The sequence below is a fragment of the Ursus maritimus genome, unplaced genomic scaffold (assembly GCF_017311325.1).
Source record: "Ursus maritimus isolate PB19 unplaced genomic scaffold, ASM1731132v1 scaffold_20, whole genome shotgun sequence".
Classification (NCBI taxonomy): domain Eukaryota; kingdom Metazoa; phylum Chordata; class Mammalia; order Carnivora; family Ursidae; genus Ursus; species Ursus maritimus.
Window position 1 is genome coordinate 25,709,977 of NW_024424453.1, and position 13,213 is coordinate 25,723,189.

Sequence of the window (13,213 nt, forward strand, 5' to 3'; positions counted from 1 at the left end):
TCTGTACCTTCTGTTGGAAGCAAAACTGTGGATAAACAGTATCATGGAGAGAATTTGAATGGATGACGTCTAGAATGCTAACCAAAACAAGGTGAAATACTACATGAACTAAGAAGGATTCCTTTATTACACTTGATGTTTGAAAGAATTAATTCATTGTGCACGTATGTGTTTATAATATTTTCGTGGCTAACAAAAAATAATGTCAATTCAAATGGCAGCAAATAATATAACTACGAATGGTTTTTCTTACATAAGTTTACCACTCCATAAATCTTTGTGTTAATGTGGGAAAATGTGACCTGAACAGATGGACCTCATGCTGTTTTCTAAAATACAAACAGATTTCTGATCTTCTGGACCAGGAAATGAAGTCAGCCCTAAAACAACAGACACAGTCATCCATCTCCTAGAACTTCAATTTAAGAAGCTGCTAATAAAAGCAATATTTCCCTCTTTACAAATACATCACAGTGATAAATTTCTGTTTTAATGGAATGTGTTCTAGACATACTAACAAAACAGTGGCATATTAGTGGCACTGGAGAGGCAGTTGACTGAACCCTGAACCACACCAATTTTGGAGAAATCCTTCATTCTGGTTCTTGGCAGGTGGCAGCATTTGGCTGCCTCCACCCTTCATTCTCCAAGTTTCTCACAGAAGGGACATCCCTGAGGACTGCCACTCTGCCTGGTTAAATCTTCATCTCATTAGCCCAAGGACCCCTTTTCCTTGTGTATCTTCAAAGGAGCATTTTCACAAATAGATGCCCTTAGGCTTGAAGACCCAATCAAGGGTTCTCTGTCAAATAACTGGCAGGGTTTTTTCCTGCTTTACCACTTTCTAACTGTGTGACTTAAGGCTGGAGGGGGCTAGTGGGGCCAAGAGGACTGAGTCTGAGGAGGAGCTGGGGCCAAGGCGGTGGCCCATGAGGCCAGGGTATTATTTATATAAAGGGAGAATGAGTCAATAATTAAATACTGAGGTTAATGGGGGCCAAATTTCTCATCATTAGAAAGGAAATTACAAACTGAAAAAAAAAGTGACGACTAGAAGGAACCCTGTCGTATTGGAGTGGAGTTGAAGACATTAGAGTAAACTCATGGGTTTTAATATGACTAGATGACTAGCTATAGAAATAGATATAGATTTATGTGCATATGTGTTTTTGAGTTTCCTGGCTCTGTCTGCAAAAATGGTCTAAAAGCAATGACACTCTAGTATTAATAACCACACATAGCACCCAGAGCTTGCATTGTCTACTAAAAGAAACCATGGCTCCCTGGAGAAATAGCTTTTGAAATGACTGAAATGGCTGGGTAAGAATAAGAGAAACAAGATAAGCCTGAAACATCTTGCCATCAGAAAGTACGCCGAGAATAAAATAGAGATGTTGAAAGAACACAAGAACCAGCTTGAACGGGATTTGAACAGATGAATCTCTAACGATTTTAGCATCAAAATCAATGACAACAGTGGGTTAAAATCCACTGAATAAAACAGAAATCTGCAAGTCCATGCTTATGTAAATAAATGAATTAACCAATAAATAGAGAAAACTCTTTCTTATAATAAAATACCAACTAATAAATGTAAAATAATGTTGGAACTGGAAAAATTGCCATTTGGCAATCATCACAGTAATAATTTTTTCAAGCAAGAATCAAAATAAGTGACTGAGTTTACTGAAGAACAGGATGTTTACATAGTCTTGAAGAATCTCCCCACAAAATGCTTATCAATTACAAAGGGAAAATTAATAACTTTACAGTGAAGAAGTTATCACCTTAACCAAGTCATCAAAACCAACACCAACAGCAAATCTTTATTAATTAATAAGATACACTGAGAACACAATATCTCTTCTATCATATTCCTGCCAAAATTGCATAACTTGCAACTAATCATGAAGAAACACAGACAAACCTAAAGTGGGGGGCATTCTGCAAAATGGCCTAAACTTTGTTCTGCTTTGTTTTGTTTTAAAGATTTTATTTATTTGAGAGAGAGAGCAAGGGAGAGAGAGAGAGAGAGCAAGCAAGGGGGGGGTCATGTGTGGGGGAGAAGCAGTCTCCCTGCTGAGCAGGGAGCCTGACGCTGGGCTCTATCTCAGGACCCTGGGATCATGACCTGAGCCAAACAATATGGCCTGAACTTTCAAAAACGTCAGGCTTGAGTCAGCTTGAGACTTCTCTCTCTGTCCCTCTGTCCTGCCCTCCTTCCCCGACACACGCACACTCTCTCTCTCTCTTCTCTAAAATAAATAAATAAACCTTTTTTTTAAAAGAGTAAATTATTGGAACAAATGGCAAATTCTCAGTAAGGTCTGTGGATTTGATGGTAGAATTGTAACTGTTAAATTCCTCATTTTGGTTGTAATACTATGGTTATACAGAAGCGGGTCTTATCTTTAGGGAAAATACTTAAGTATTTAGGGTTAATTAGGCATCACATCTGCAACTTCCAGTCAGTTCAGAAAAAAAGAGAAAGAGTATGAATGAATGACAAAACAAATGTTGTAAAATACTTACAAGTGGAGAAATCGGGTGAAGGGTATATGGGAGTTACCCTTCACCCAGAAGTTCCTTGGGCTACAAGTGCAACTTCCTTGTAAGTTTGAAATTATTTCAAAGTAAATGTAAAAAAATACATTTGGGATTACAGTATCTATCCCATAGATAGATAGTTGTTGGGAGAAGTACATGAGTTAATACATGTGGCATGCTTAAAACAGCTAGGTTCATAGTAAATGCTAAATAAATGTTAGTAATGGTGGCGGTGGTGATAGTGGTGATGTAATCCTGAACTCACAACTCATCTGAATCAGGACAAGTTGACTTATTTCTTTTCTCTTTTTAGGTTTAATTTAGAAACTGAAATAATATTTATTTGCTTTTGAGATGCTAAAAACGTTATTTTTAAAAAGATTTATTATTCATTTGAGAGAGAGAGCATGAGTGGGAGGAGCAGAGGGAGAGGGAGAGAGAATCTCCAGCAGACTCTGCACTGAGCACGGAGCCCCATGTGGGGCTCGATCTCACAACCCTAAGATCATGACCTGAGCTGAAACCAAGAGTAGGATGCTTAACTGACTGCACCACCCTAGTGCTCCCAGATGCTAACAACATTATTAAACTTGTTTATTGCAGTTTAAGTACACAGTGTTCATGTAGAATAATATTTTACAAACTGGCATCCTCAAGCAAAAAACACATTAGTAACATTTTTTTAAGTAATCAAGATCAAGTTTCTGAAAAGTCATTTTCACCATTAATTTAGGCACTATTGTGATAATGAGAATATATATATTTATATATATACATATAAAAAGTGTACATAAACATGTATATATTTAATATAGGGTAACCATACACAATACTATAATAATATACATAAAATTAAAGACCATGAGACTTGAAGAAGATTTGGGGAGTCATCTACTCCAATTCCTTTGCAGCTAACTATACATCTTTCTCCACTCACGGTGGTGTTACAGCCTGATAAACCCATCATAAGTTGAAAGTATTGTAAGTCAAAAATGCCCTTAATGCACCAACCTCCAGAACACCCCAGCTTCGCCTCGCCTACCTCAGATGTCCCTGCATTAGCCTACGGTTGGGCAAAATCATCTAACACAAAATCTATTTCATAATAAAGTGTTGAATATCTCATGTAAGTTACTGAATATTGTATTGAAAGTGAGAAACAGAATAGTTGTAAGTATCAGTTGTTCAGTTTCGTGATCGTGTCGCTGACTGGGAGCTGTGGCTCACTGCGGCTGCCCGGCATCACCAGAGAGAACCATATCACATATCGCCAGCCTGGGAAAAGACCAAAATTCAAAACTGGAAGTATGGTTTCTAATGAATGCATATGGCTTTTGCACCATCATACAGTCAAAAAATCATAAGTCAAATCATTGTTAAGTCAGGGGCTATCTGTATCCTCTAGAGCATCCCCAACGGACAGCACCAATTCTGTTTGAATCCCTACAATGACAGGAAGCTCACTCCTTCTCAAGGCAGCCACGTGAGAGTCATTCTAATGGTTAGAAAATTATTTTCTAACCTTGTGTCAGAATCTCTCTCCATATAATTTCCAGAGTCTGTTCCTATGTATCTCCTCTGGGATCACTAATTAATTCCCTCTTCCACATGACAACATTTCAATATCAGAACTATTTCCTACCTTCCACATTGCAGCTTTCTCTTCTCCCAACTGAAAACCTTCTCTTTTGTTTCAATTATTCCATGTGTAATTGTGGCTTTCAGTCTTCTCACCATCTTAACCACTCTTCTCTGAACATACACCAGGTTTTATAATCTCTCCTATTCAGGAGATTCTGTTTCTGTGGGAGCAGCCTGGTCACAGCAACTATTCTGGCAGCCTCATGCATTCACATTAATTCCTTCATTCAGTCAGTATTTACTGAGTGCCCACTATGTGGAAGACACTATCTAAGACATTATCAGAGATAAGGTTAGGAAGACATAAGCTTTCTCTTAAAAAATGTACATGTTCAGGGGCGCCTGGGTGGCACAGCAGTTAAGCGTCTGCCTTCGGCTCAGGGCGTGATCCCGGAGTTATGGGATCGAGCCCCACATCAGGCTTCTCTGCTATGAGCCTGCTTCTTCCTCTCCCACTCCCCCTGCTTGTGTTCCCTCTCTCGCTGGCTGTCTCTATCTCTGTCAAATAAATAAATAAAGTCTTAAAAAAAAAATGTACATGTTCAGGGGCGCCCGGGTGGTGCAGTCGGTTAAGTGTCCGACTCTTGGTTTCGGCTCAGGTCGTGATCTCAGGGTTGTCAGACAGAGCTCCATGTCAGGCTCTGTGCTCAGCCCAGAGTCTGCTTAAGACTTTCTCTCTCCCCCTCCCCCCATGCACGTGCACGTACTCTCTCTCTCTCAAATAAGAAATAAATGATCTTATAAAAATTAAAAAAATAAATAATATATTCATTTGGTAGAAACAATATATGGTTACAAGTGTCACAAAACGGACACAAGTTCTATACACATTAAAGGAAGGAAATTATACAATTAAATATGTATTTGCTTTAACATCAGAGTACTAAAGAACAAAGCTTAAGTCATGACAATGCCAGACTAGGCCTATTTTGTTTGTGGATAGTATGAGAATTGGTAAAAAGCAGAAGGTTGGGATTTAAACTATATTAAAAGAGAAAATTCCAGATTAGGGGAATTATCATACAGATTCAGAAAACACAGAGTTTATAAGTCCATTTACCACTGAAAGCTCTGATAATAGAATGAATAATCATTCGTCCAGAGTGATTTACATGCAACTCTAGAAAGGCAAAATAAACAAACTAGACTACTATACACTAGGCTTATACCAAGTGCTTTACCCGTAATGTCTTACTTAATCCCACAACAACCCTAACAAAGTAGACACTAATATTATTCGATCTTAAAAATAAAAAATCCTGGTACGCCTGGGTGGCGCAGTCCGTTAAGCATCTGCCTTCAGCTCAGGTCCTGATCCCAGAGTCCCAGGATTGATTCCTGCATCGGGCTCCTTGCTCAGCAGAGGGCCTGCTTCTCCCTCTGCCTGCCACTCCCCCTGTTTGTGCTCTCTCTCTCTCTCTCTGACAAATAAATAAATAAAATCTTTTTTAAAAAATGCAGTGAAATTCAGCCAGGTACAGTGACTCGCCCAAGCTTACAAAGGTGCTAAACATGGCAGCCAGGCTTCAAATCCAAACCCTCAGCTTCCAGCCCAACTTGAGGCCATCAATTACCCCACAAAGAAATCTCTGGCAAATCTCCAAACACATCCTCACAATGTTCCTAGTGACTTACTTGGAGAACCTTCTCACTGAACAATCTATTCCTCCTCTGGCTTTAAGAACACTTTCTACAGGACTCTGTTATAGTCCTTGACATATGGTATCACTATGATTCGTGTATGTAACACTAACCCCTGATAAAGTGTTACACTCCAAGAACAGAGATATGTCCTTATCTTTTTCTCAGTATCCCCAGGCCCTAGGGGCAATATGGAGTCAGCAAATGGTACATGTCCTCTGGCATAGCTGGCCTGCTTTGGAGAAAGTCACCCTCTTAACCAGAGACCACTAATTCTGGGTCTAATTAGTTGTGGTGCTGAGCTCTGGTTATCACACTTCTGCAACCTGATTCTATCTTCTGTCTCCTAACCTTAAATTTAAAGGAATCCAAGAAATAATGCAAGTATCTGCCTTGGTTCACCACCAGCTTCAGAAGCCTTATTCACCCTTGGGTGAATTCACACTTATTTAGATCAAAGGCTCAGCCAGAGTTACACAGAGACCAGGGCAAAATAAATGGGAAATTACATAATATTTCTACTTTCCTTCATCAAGTTCTTAAAGTAAAAGTCAGAGTTCAGTAAAGGTACTGATATTTGGGGTCTTAAATAAAAGGAAAAAGACACAAACCACATGATTTTGATATAGTCAGGAAAGGTGACAGGCATACAAATTGAGTTCCTATGTAACTATCAAACAGTGTTAAGTGCACATAAAGTATTAAATATGCTTATTGGTCACATATAATTCTATTATAACATGACTATAGGAGAAAGAATGAATAAATAATTTAACCTGTGGTAATGTTATGAAAGCCAAAATTTCAAAATTATATATGTATATTAAAATTTATAGGGCAAAATAAGGTTTTGGTCCACAGAAGAAAAAAAAAACTCTGACCTCAGCTCTTCTCTGACATTTCCTACTAAGTAGAAGGCTACTCTCTGTGTCTAGACTAGAATGTAGATAGATGAAAAGTGAGAAAGGAGAGATATTGGAGTGATTATCATTCTCCTTCCTACACCCAAACAGTGGCCAGCAGACAGTGACTGTCGGTGTAACACTTTATTTACTTGGAGAATCATTGCTAAGGGCAAAATGGCAAAAAAAAAAAAAAAAAAAAAAAAAAAGTGTGATGATAAGAAGGGTACTTTGCCTGATTTTATAATCAAAATTATTCAGGAGAAACATGAAATAAGAAGGAAGACATAGTAGTGGCCCATAACATCCTGGAACTGATTTATCAGAGTGTTTAAGAAATATCATCCATAGTGCAAGGTAGCCGCAGCAAGAAAAATGAAACAAAACTCTCCTCACCAATGAAATGTTTAAAAGTGCTCAGAAAAAAAGGCCTGATTAGAGTATAATTAATGCCAACATCTTTTTCCTCACCAACAAATTCCAATGCCAAACTGGAAATTTATATTTCTACTCAGGTCACCAGGAGGCAAAGACTCTTCAAGCATCTAATAATTGGGGATGGGAGGGGTATCTAATCCTCATGGTAACCACAAACTGTCAGGTTGCTAGATAAATCAAAAATTGCTGAGATCAGCTAGGAGGTCTGCAGCGTGAATAGCAACGCTATCCAAGTTAAAAGGGGAATTCAGCTATCCATTTGAATTAAAAATATTGTGAAAATCAACTTTACAAGCTCCAATTAAACTTATATTTAATAACTGGATTACTTATTTCTTTGCATATTCTCATTAATTTTGTCTTTGAAAAGACTCTAATTTATGTAAAAGTATGAAAAAAAGGTATGATTAATCAGTCAATCTCCCAACTACTATTTTCTCTTGTGACTGAATTCACTCACTCCCATTTCTAATAGGTAAAACAAAAATATTAGGCGTATTAAATGAAACCAGTGTGATCACTGCCCCTCTTCAGTTCCTTTGACCCCTCTACTTACATCTACCCACCCCCTGCTGGAGCTGATTGATAGATCTACCAACACAAATAGATAAAACCTATTAGATCCTACTAGAAGCAGAATTGGTAATTATCTAAATACAATATGGTTCTGAGCTCTACTCCTTAGTAAATTTAATTGTGCTCTTTCTCTCACTAGAGAATATTTGTATAATCTTGGGTTGGGGAACTAGAGTAGTGTTTTAAGTGTAACATCAAGGTGAAAAGTCACAAAGAAAAGATGGACAGATTTGTCTCCATGAAAATTTAAATCTGTGCAGAAAAAAAAACCATAAAAAAATTTAAGTTACTAAAAACAACAGCAGCAACAAAAAGTCAACATCTTTCATATCAAATGGACTCTTAAAAACTCAAAAAAAAAAATGGGCAAAGGCCATGAATAGGTAATGCACAAAAAAAGAAATACAAGTAACCAATAGACACATGAAAAGATGCACAATTTCTATAAAAGTCACAGAAACAAGAATTTTAAAAAGAGTGAGATATCTGCTTTGTCTTTTAAGTGAGGAAAATGGAAGAGGCTGATTATCTCTAGCATGAACGAAGAATCCAGAGCATCATACGCTATTTTTGCAGGGCAAATATTTACAGGAATTTTGGAGAACAGAAAACATGCACCAAAACGCAAAGTGTGCATTCTCCCTAATCTATCAATTTCATTTAGGACTTAGTCTATAGAAATACCATTACACAGAGGTATATTAAAAGAATGTTCAAGATGGCATTGTTTTTTTTATTAAAAAGTTGTAAAGAATCTGTACTTAAGTGGGATGTTGATTAATTCAATACTTCCATGTATCAGATGGGAGGATATCTATATCTTCTGTGGGGGAAAAAAAACCAGAAAAATAGATACAATATGGTTCTATTTATGATACACCAAATTTCAGGTGCACATTTTTCACATTTCTAAACTTAAAATGCATCTTACAATTGACAACATCTTACATTCAATGAAATGTGTCTTTATTTAGGAATTTAATAATCTGGAAGTCTTTTTTTTTAAAGATTGTATTTATTTGAGAGAGAGAGAGCATGTGTGCACAAGAGGTGGGGGGGCAGAGGGAGAAGCAGACTCCCTGCTGAGCAGGAAACCCCAGGTAGGGCTCAATCCCAGGACCTGGACATCATGACCGGAGCCAAAGGCAGACACTTAACTAACTGAGCCACCCAGGCGCCCCAATAATCTGAAAGTCTTTATTCCAAACTGATATTCATGGTTACCTGTGGAGAATGGCCTACTAGAGAGTTTTATATTCTACTCTGGTGTTGATCCCTTTTTTTTATAATCAGCTATATTTTAGAATGTATAATATAAAAACAATAAACTTATTCCTGTTTGGCTGTTCTAAAATGTTTTTAAACCCCAGGAAGAAAATAATATAGAATAGCTCATCAATACCCCAATAATCATTCTTTTATTTTTTGGAAAAAGTTATTTTGATCCATAACGGATACAAAAAAATAGTATGTAGGTTTTTTTGTTCTCTTTAAGGTATGTGACCAACTTATGTGTGCACATTCTCATGAACTTCAAGGACATGAATTCTTAATTTGGCTAAAAAGTGGATTTTGTCATATTTTCCTTCTATACAAAAAAATACAAAAAGAATAGCTCCTTTTTAAAAGATTACATACTAACAATTTAACAATACTACAGACTATACAGCATTTTAAGGAAAAACATGTTCATTAAGTATTTAGAAATTAAATACATTATGTTAAAGGGTTCAAACTGAGTAATGTATTACCTCTCATAAAGGACAAGCCTCTGTAAATGTGAGTTCAAAATAAATAACTACTTCTTACAAAGTGATCTTCAATGGAATTTTACATCTAGCAATGAATTTACTAAAAAGGAAGATGGGATAACCTAGAATTTAAAATATAACCTTTTATAAAATCATAAAATATGGCAGATTATCTTTCAACATAAAGGGGTGAAATACTGAAATAAATGCCAAAAATTAAAGAAAAAAATATACATATATTTGACTACATAAAAAATTTAAATTTTCTATACAGCATAAAATACCATAAAGTTTAAAAATAAAAAGTCAAGAAAAAATTGCACCATATATAACAATGTCCTTACTATACAAAGAGCTCTTACAAATAAGAAACAATATAAGCACACCAATAGAAAATAAGGCTGGAAACTCACAAAAGAAGAGATAAGTATAACCAGTATATATATATATATGAAAATATGTTCTTTTTTGCCTATCCAATTGGAAAATAGTTTTAAAAGCTTGGTAGAATCTAATAACCTAATTTTGGTGATAGTATGAGGATACTGATATTCTAATTCACTGTTTACAGTGGTATGTATTGGTTCACATTTTCTGTAGCACAATCTGGAATAGTGTTCTTCCAATAAATACTTCATTAATACTTATATATCTAGCACTGTCGTAGATGCTGAGAACATGGTAAAGAATAAAACAGACAGGAGAGGAGACAGGAAATAACTGAACAAATAAATGAACAAATCAATGTTTTTAAAATGTACCTACCCATTGAACTGACAATTTCACTTCTAGGAATTGTTCTAAGAATACAATGAAACAAGTGCACAAATGTTTGTTCAAATATGTTATTTGCAGAATTGTCTGTAATAGCAAAAAATTGGAAATACATAAATGTTCATTATTATGGTATTATTTAAATTACGTTCTATCCATGTAGTGCAATATTATGCAACCCTTGATAGTGACATTAATGATTAATTATATAATGCAAATGCAAGATCAATCCATTTAATGCATGTATGTTCCCCTAAAAGAAAATCTGTTTACAATGGTTTTCTCTGGTTTTATGCATTCCTCTCTTACTTAAAATTCTTAAAATGAGCATATATTTTATGAGAGAAAAGCCATGTTAATGTTTTGAAGAATACATATGTAATCTTTAAGGAGTCCACAAACCATACACCTCTAGTATATTTGAAACTGCCAGCATTATGATATATCTTAGTTGTATTTTCTTCAGATTATAACTTTCTATAAGATTGTTAAACTGCATATTGTTCTCTTTTACATTTTTCATTAATTCTTTCTGTTTAAACTTCCTTTAAGAACAATTTTTTGTACTGGGGCACCTGGGTGGCTCAGTTGGTTAAGTGTCTAACTTCCGCTCAGGTCAGGATCTCAGGGTCTTGGGATGAGGCTTCCGGCTCAACGGGAAGTCTGTTTCTCACCCCCCCACCCCCCGCTCCTCCGCTCCTGCTCTCTCTCTCTCAAATAAATTAACAAAATCTTTTTTAAAAAAAGAACTTTTTTTGGTACCAATATAAATTTTACCTCTTTCTAAACTATCTTTGTCTGGAATTAAAATATGTATAAACACTCAATTGCTCAGCATAATACCAAACACTTTAATCCACAGGTTCTGTGACTTTGGAACAGATGATTGTGAAAATGAATGGTTCTGAAGAGTTCAGAAAGACCAGAAGAGTTAAAAAAAAAAAAAAAAGATGAATTACAAAAAAGCTCTGGAAAAAAGTGTAACTTGTAGCACACGATGGTGTTGAAAACTTACGAGTGTATTTACATGTAAATTATATTTGTGTGCATATAACATACATGTATCCTACAGATGCATATGTGAGCGTTCATGTTTCTCACCGTGAGTACTTACATGTAGGTAATCAAACCTGTTATACATATACTTTATTTGCACTCCCAAGGGGAGCTGCATTTTCCTTCACCTTATCTTCAGGGAACCAGCATCTAACCCATCTACAAATGGTTTCACTGTCTGGCAGGCTCCACTCTGGCACCTGCTTTGGAGATGAGCCATTTTTAGCAAAGGTACGAAGGGCAAGGCAGGCCCCAGCCCGGGAAGTGAGCCTACGACGGCGCTTGAGGCACTTACTTCAGCACCAAGGACACAGGCAACCCCAGTCAAAATCACTGAAGGTGGAATTGCGCTCGGAAACTGCCTCTCTCAAGCCGCCCCCAGTCCCCTCCGCCCAGTGCTATCTGGGGACCCTCAGTCGTTACTCGGACGCAATCTTTTCTTCGCGCTTTTCGCCAACCGCGGCGAAAACATGGGCGGAAATGCAGGGCCCCACTCGCCCCAACACGAGTCTCCTTCCAGCTGGCCCGCGCGACCCTTCCATCCCTTTCTTCCTCCCAAAAGAGGCCAAAGGGGCGCACACGGTGTAGAAACTCTTCAGCGCCCAGAGACAGGGAGGGTTCGTGTTTCCCTCCCCAGGCCTGGGGAAGCTAAGTGGACTTGCCCTGCGCCTCTAGCCAGCACACCTGGCAATAACCGGCCCTTCCACCACTACTCCTTGCCCTCGGCTTTCGTCGGGGAAAAATTTCTACAAACCATTTATTCTCCATGAAAATCTCAACCCATATACACTGGCGTACAAGAGTCATAGACATAAGAAAGAAAAATACTAATTCTTGGCCACGTTTCTAAAACGATCCAGCAATTTTTAAAGTTTGGATTTGAAACCGTTCTCATGACGCTGCGGGGACTCACCCTTGTTTGGGTGGGCTCCTGGGCCAGAGGAAAGCAACAACCCTAGCCTTTATTATGGAGGCTGGGGAAGGGCCTATAGGTGCTCCGGTGGCAGAAAACGGGGGCGCAGGGGCCCTAGTTGATGCTAATCCTGCTGACCCAGTGTCCTGGTTCTCCAGGAAAGCCGGGCCGGGAACTGCGGGGACCGCGGCCCTTCTGACGTCCAACAGAGCCCCCTGGGAAGGGGGCGGGGTGCTTCGCCCTGGGCCCGCTCAACCCCAAAAGAGGGGCTCTGCCCCTTAGGTGCCACGACTAAAAGTGGGTGTGTGGGGTTCGGGGTCGGCTCTCACTCCTTTCGGGCGGGGCGGCCCGGCAGGCAGCGTCAAGGTGCCAGTCTGCCGCTGCCGCTGCCGCCTGACTCAGGGGCCCGGTTACCTGTGTGTCACGGCGAGGAAGGTGCGCGCGGCGCTCCGCGGCCGGGAATGCCGGCTACCGCGCGCCTAGTCCAGCCTCTACGCGGGTTGTGGCCACCGTGCGCTTCACCGGGAAAAACGCGGCCAGGGCTGCTGAGGCGGCCAGGCTGGGCGTGGAGGGGGCGCCGCGGGTGCGGACACTGCGCCTGCGCTCTCTGCTGCCCGCCCCCCAACGCTGCCCCGGCCGGCGTCGAAGACCGGCAGGGACGCCTAGGATTTGTGCCTGAGCTGAGCGACTTCCCCCTACCCGCGCGATGGGAGGGTCTAAGGCTCCAGGAAACTGCCTGCCCGGGACCCCTTTAGCCTACGCCCTTGGAGACAGCAGGATTGAGGCAAACGATTGTCAGCCAGGGTGACATGGTCTTCTGGAAGGGGGCAGGGAGGCAGCCTTAGTCCATTTCAAGCGGTCTGTTTGTGTTTAAAACTCGCAAGCAGATGCCTCGATATTTAAAAATATGGCTAGCATCCTTTGATTGTGGTTGGGGAAGGGCTTTGGGCACCCCCAAGTTCACCTGACATTTT

The 13,213-nt window shown here is 39.2% G+C and overlaps 1 protein-coding gene across 1 annotated transcript in view; it reads right to left on the reverse strand.

The window, feature by feature from the left end:
* The window catches only part of SLC35G2 (solute carrier family 35 member G2), a 40,612-nt gene extending 27,855 nt beyond the window's left edge, over positions 1–12,757 (reverse strand). The window contains exon 1 of the mRNA XM_040636780.1: positions 12,654–12,757. The gene's annotated coding sequence lies outside the window, so the exon portion shown is untranslated. The remainder of the gene's footprint in view (positions 1–12,653) is intronic.
* Positions 12,758–13,213: the final 456 nt, after the last annotated feature.